Below are 6,000 nucleotides of genomic sequence, written 5' to 3'. Positions count from 1 at the left end.
TCTCTCAACAAGGAGATTTGGATTGATTCCCACCCTTTGCCTAACATTTCTGATCTTTTTGGAGCTACTAAAGGAGAGAGGTGCTTTACTAAGCTTGACCTTGCTAGTGCTTATCATCAGGTTGAGCTTCATCAAGGGTCTAAACACCTTGCAGCTTTCATGTCTCCTTTGGGCACTTTCCAATATTGCAGGATGCCTTTTGGGTTGGCCTCTGCGGCTTCAGTCTTCCAAAGGATTATGAACAACATCTTGCGGGATGTGGATTACGTCTTAGTATTTCAAGATGATGTTATTGTTTTTGGGAAGGATGATGTCAGCCATGATGCAGTCGTAGACAAGGTTTTGTCTTTAATCAAGGAGCATAGTGTTGTACTTAAACCTGAAAAGTGTGAGTTTTCACGTGACAAAGTCGAGTACTTGGGTCATGTTGTTTCTCAAGAGGGAGTTAGCCCTAAACCTGGTTTGTTAGATGCCATTTCCAATGTCCTGCTCCAATTGATAAGTCTGGTGTAAAGTCATTATTGGGATTGTGTGAATATTATTCTAAATTTGTACCTGACTTCGCAACCATTGTTCGTCCCATTAGTTGCTTGTTTAAGAAGGGAGTAAAGTTTGCTTAGGACCAAGAGTGTATGGATGCATTAGGTCATGTGAAAGTTGCTTTAAGCAATTGCAAAGCACTCAAACCGTTTGATCCTGCTCATGAATGTTTTATCACTGTTGATGCCAGTCAGGTAGGATTGGGAGCTATGCTTACGCAAAGGTCTCAGGTACTGAGTTTGCCTCTCGAGTACTGAGAGGTGCAAAACATCAATACTCAGTCATAGAGAAGGAGCTTCTTGCTTGTTCTTGAGCTATTGAAAAATTTCGCCCATATGTGTGAGGTAAACATTTCACTTTACTTACTGATCATAAGCCTCTCGTAAGCATTTTAGGTGATGGTATGAGTAAGTGCTCTACCCCTTGCATACTAAGAATGGTAACCAGGTTATTACAATTTCAGTTCGATGTCAGGCACATGTCTAGAGGAAAAAATTTAAGAGCAGATTATTTATCTAGGTTTCCTGTTTCTGATAACGAGCAAGAGGATACCCAATTTGATGTGCTTATTGACGAAGACTGAGAAGATTGCTTTGTGGCTGCTTTAGAAATTCCTCATCATAAAGTAGGTTCTGAGGAGGAATGGAGATCTGCATTCAAGTCAGATAGTGTCTTACAAGATGTCAGTGATTTGGTTACCAAGGGATGGCCGCGTGAGAAAGTTCTGTCTTCTTTCTTACAACCATTTTGCAAAATCAGTCAAGAGTTGTCCCTTGAAGATGTCTTTTGTTTAGGGGAGAAAAGCTTGTGCCTCCTCCTTCTCTTAGATCTGGTATTTTGAAACTTGTTCATGAAGGACATCTTGGGTGCACTCTCACCAAGCGGCGCCTTCGAGACTCGTTCTGGTGGCCGTCTATGCATGGTGAGGTGGAAAGCCTGATTAAGGAATGTGGTGTGTGTTGTTCCTCAGATAAGTCTATCAAAGTTTCTATGGCCGGGATGCCCGTCACCCCCTCCCAACACAATCCCCAAGGATGGGAAGACGGACGCAGTTCTGAACTTTTGGAAGGCGGGAGGGAGTCACCCTCCCGGACGTATTTATTAAAATATGAAACAAAATTAAAACATTAAATAAAAGTTTCATAATCATGTACAATTTTCATTTATTACATTTCGATGAAGACATGTTACTTGGCTAACCTTAACAAATCTCTAATACAAAGGTTTCCTAGCCGAGTCTAACATCCTGCAAATGCATACTTTCTAAATTAAAATTGTACATCCTAACATTAAGGGCCAACGGCAAGGTCTTAACCGGTGTCAGATCCCTACTACCAAAACTCTCGCCCTCACGGTGTGAGTGGCAGCCGCGCAGAGGACTGTACCCTCATTGCCAACTGTAATTTCCCTTGTCTTGTTGGGGGCCCCTCTTTCCGCTCAACGCCATCTTAAAGGTCGTCCGAGCACCCGTGTGAGGTATCCGTAGGAAGGACAGCGTGGACTCTCCCCCCACCCCCACACTCTCTATCACATCCGCCGTCGCGGATATCCGGGCCCCGGGAAATTCGTAGGAGGGGCATATAGCCGCCTCCTCCTTAGGCGACCCATCCTTAGTGGGTGCCGCCTCCCAGTGGGAGGGGCCAATGGCCGCCTCCCCCCGGGCGCTCCCATCCATAGTGGGTGGCGCCCCCCCTCTAGGGACCTTGAAATTACTGCTCACCGATCATGGCCTTACCGCCCGACCAAAAAATAAATACGACATTTGTTCACCTACTAAGGAAGAAAATATCAGCCTACCTAATTGTATCAAACTGTTTACTCCTAAAAGAAAAACAGACAGACAAAAGTCACATCATCAATCTAGACATTCATTCTCCTGCTATACGGAGGGAAAAAAGATGTTATCAGAGCAAAACTTTATTGCAAAACCAACATTGCCATAAGGGGCTGGTGGGTGGGTCAAAAATGGCTCCTTGTTCCGTCGAGGGCTCACGAGCAACGAGTGGGTGCAGCCTTCCAAGCACAGGAACAAGAGGACGCTTCTTCGGATTCCCGCTCTTTTTATTCTTCTTGGGGAGGGCGTGTACCCACCCCAGGTACGCCTACTGGGCGTGGCCATCGGTGTAGGTGTCTAGGACAACCCCTCTTGGGCGGGAAAAGGCGCGCCCCGGCTACGCCGCTTCGGGCATACCAGCCGAGACACGCCTCCCGCCCAAAATGGTTTCCCGGGAGGATCGGGGCACCCGACCATACGTTCGGGGGGACTGAGTGGTCACCCCTTTCCATATGGCCGGGATGCCCGTCACCCCTCCCAACACAATCCCCAAGGATGGGAAGACGGACGCAGTTCTGAACTTTTGGAAGGCGGGAGGGAGTCACCCTCCCGGCCGTATTTATTAAAATATGAAACAAAATTAAAACATTAAATAAAAGTTTCATAATCATGTACTATTTTCATTTATTACATTTCGATGAAGACATGTTACTTGGCTAACCTTAACAAATCTCTAATACAAAGGTTTCCTAGCCGAGTCTAACATCCTGCAAATGCATACTTTCTAAATTAAAATTGTACATCCTAGCATTAAGGGCCGACGGCAAGGTCTTAACAGGTGTCAGATCCCTACTACCAAAAACTCTCGCCCTCACGGTGTGAGTGGCGGCCGCGCAGAGGACTGTACCCTCATTGCCAACTGTAATTTCCCTTGTCTTGTTGGGGGCCCCTCTTTCCGCTCGACGCCATCTTAAAGGTCGTCCGAGCACCCGTGTGAGGTATCCGTAGGAAGGACAGCGTGGACTCCCCCCCCCACCCCCACACTCTCTATCACATCCGCCGTCGCGGATATCCGGGCCCCGGGAAATTCGTAGGAGGGGCATATAGCCGCCTCCTCCTTAGGCGACCCATCCTTAGTGGGTGCCGCCTCCCAGTGGGAGGGGCCAATGGCCGTCTCCCCCCGGGCGCTCCCATCCATAGTGGGTGGCGCCTCCCCTCTAGGGACCTTGAAATTACTGCTCACCGATCATGACCTTACCGCCACAGGCCGGATAGTTGACCGGCTATCCGGCCCCCCCAAACTCCTCCTAAAGGTCATGCTTCCTCAAACCCCTTAGCCATGCTACGAAGTCTCCTATGAGTAAAACATTCCCCTCCCGGGACAGGTGAACCCCATCATTCAGATACATGTGATCACCCCGAATACACCCATGAGGAATGCTATGCAACTGCGCCGAGCGAAACAATCTACCAATTTTGTTGTTAACCTTCTTCACCGAATGGTTCAGAGCTGACACTGAAAGGCCCCCCCGCCACACCTTTCTGGGAATCATGTGGGATCAGGCAATCGTGCACCCCGGGATTCTTTTTGCCAACCAGCTAACGGTGGACAAGACTCGCTCGAGTAATACTCGTCTACCCAGTGTCACCAAGTCATTGCCCCCCAGGTGTACTATGACTACAGATGGCGGTGACCTCTGCCGCCCTAAGAGACCCTCAACAAACGATTCGAATTGGTCAATACAGAGCCCGCCCCTTCGATAGAGGGCCACTCTGTACCCGTATTCCCCAGCTGCGCGAGTCGCGTCACCTGCTTTGAATACGTCCCCGGCCCGCCTCACGTATGAGTGGCCCACGACCCATACCACTCTCTCCTCAGACGGTGATCCATGACCGCTGGTCCCCTGGTACTGGGTCGACTGCAAATTCCGCCCCGTATGACATGCTCGCGAAACTGTAAATCAAACTGAAGACAAGAAGCGTGAGTGCATGTATCTTGACTTCACAACATGTGCAATCGCACGTATCTTTTAAAACAATTCGAGGACCATCGTCCTAACTGTTTCACTTCTTCCGCACTCTGACCCCTGGCTGTAGCCTCAGTAGCAGCCCCTATCCTAAAGGAGTGGGTCCCGAAATCGCACGGGTCCAAGCCCGCCACAGCGATTGTCAGTGCTAGCACCTCTGGAACTGAAACCTCGTCAGTGGGGTGGCATCGATGTGCCTCAGCAAACTCCCCCCCCAAGTATCCGCCCTCAATGCCAAGTATTCCTCTATACACATTATCGTGCACGTGGGGGACCCTAGCATGCACTGGACAACAACACTGTTTCCCATCGCTCCCTGGTCAGTTTTGGACCTAGCTATTGTGACTACCATCGAATCACCCCTAATTAGGATGTGATCCCTGCACAAGCCCCCCTCAAGATCTTTCTTATTCCTTGCAACCAGTTCGCTCACCCGCATAGCCCCATGGAACGTTAATGCGAAGGCTGCCCGGAACAGAACTGCTTCGAATTGGGAAGAGCATGTCGTGCCTAGTTTTGCCATGAGCAGGGACAACCTGTCTAGGCCAATCGGGCGCCTCTCGTCTTGCTTGCGACCCTCGAGGCGCTGCCAGCCGCGAAGGGCTTTTTTTGCCAAAAAGGAACCTTTTGGGTCTTTGATGCCATGCATCTGCGCCATGAATGAGATGGCCGCCCTGTGTCTATTGGCCGTAGCCGCTGATCGGCCTTCTCTGTGCAGTGCTACCAGGAACCCAAGGAAGGAATCCTCCTGACCCCAGTTCAGACTCCCTGTCGGACCCAAAAATGCACAATAGGAACGAAACGCTCCTTCGTATGCCTTCCTCGTCCTGGGGGCTAAGCTTGCTGCCAGGAGGTCTTGTAATCCGGGGCACCGATTAGCCAGAGTGCTTCGGGGAATGGTGCCGCCACTAGGTCCGCTGTAGGTAGATAACCCCTGAAAGCCTGCATATGTGAACGAGAGAGTGCATCAGCCGCATGATTCAGTACACCCGGCACATGTTTCGCCCTGAATTGTACATTCAGTCTCATGCAAAGCAGCACTATTTCCTTCAACAATCGCAAGATCCATTTGCAGCGTGCTGCCTGTTGGTTAATGCATTTGACAACAGTCATATTATCAGACCAAAATACTACCGAGCGGTCTCGGAACTCGTCCGGCCATGCCGTTAGAGCAACAAAAATAGGGAATAGCTCAAGGAACCCTATGTTACCTGTGAGACCGCTGGTGTGCCACCACGTCGGCCATGTTTGCGCCGACCATCGATTACCAAAGATGACGCCAAATCCCACGCTCCCCGCCGAGTCGGTCCACAAACCCAGCTCGTCCGAAGACGCTGGCGGCTTGTTCCACACCACTCGACCGTTGACGTCCGCCAGGAATGCCAACCAAATGCGCATGTCCTGGTGAACCTCTGCAGACAGTCTCGTGCGGTGGTGTCCTTCTTTGAGACCAACCATAGCTTGTGCAATAGAGCGTGAAAAGGGGCGGGCCATTGGTATCACTCTCAAGGCAAAGTTAAGCTGACCCACTGCTTGCTGTAACTGGTGGAGGGTCACTTTCGTCTTACCAAGGCAATTTTCCAGGGAAGCCCTAAATTTAGATACCTTTCCCACTGGCAAACGGAAACATCCCTCCACAGAATCGAGCTCAATACCAAG

Source organism: Lissotriton vulgaris, chromosome 3_1, assembly GCF_964263255.1.
Source record: "Lissotriton vulgaris chromosome 3_1, aLisVul1.2, whole genome shotgun sequence".
In the NCBI taxonomy this organism is placed as follows: Eukaryota; Metazoa; Chordata; class Amphibia; order Caudata; family Salamandridae; genus Lissotriton; species Lissotriton vulgaris.
This window is presented reverse-complemented; position numbering follows the sequence as displayed.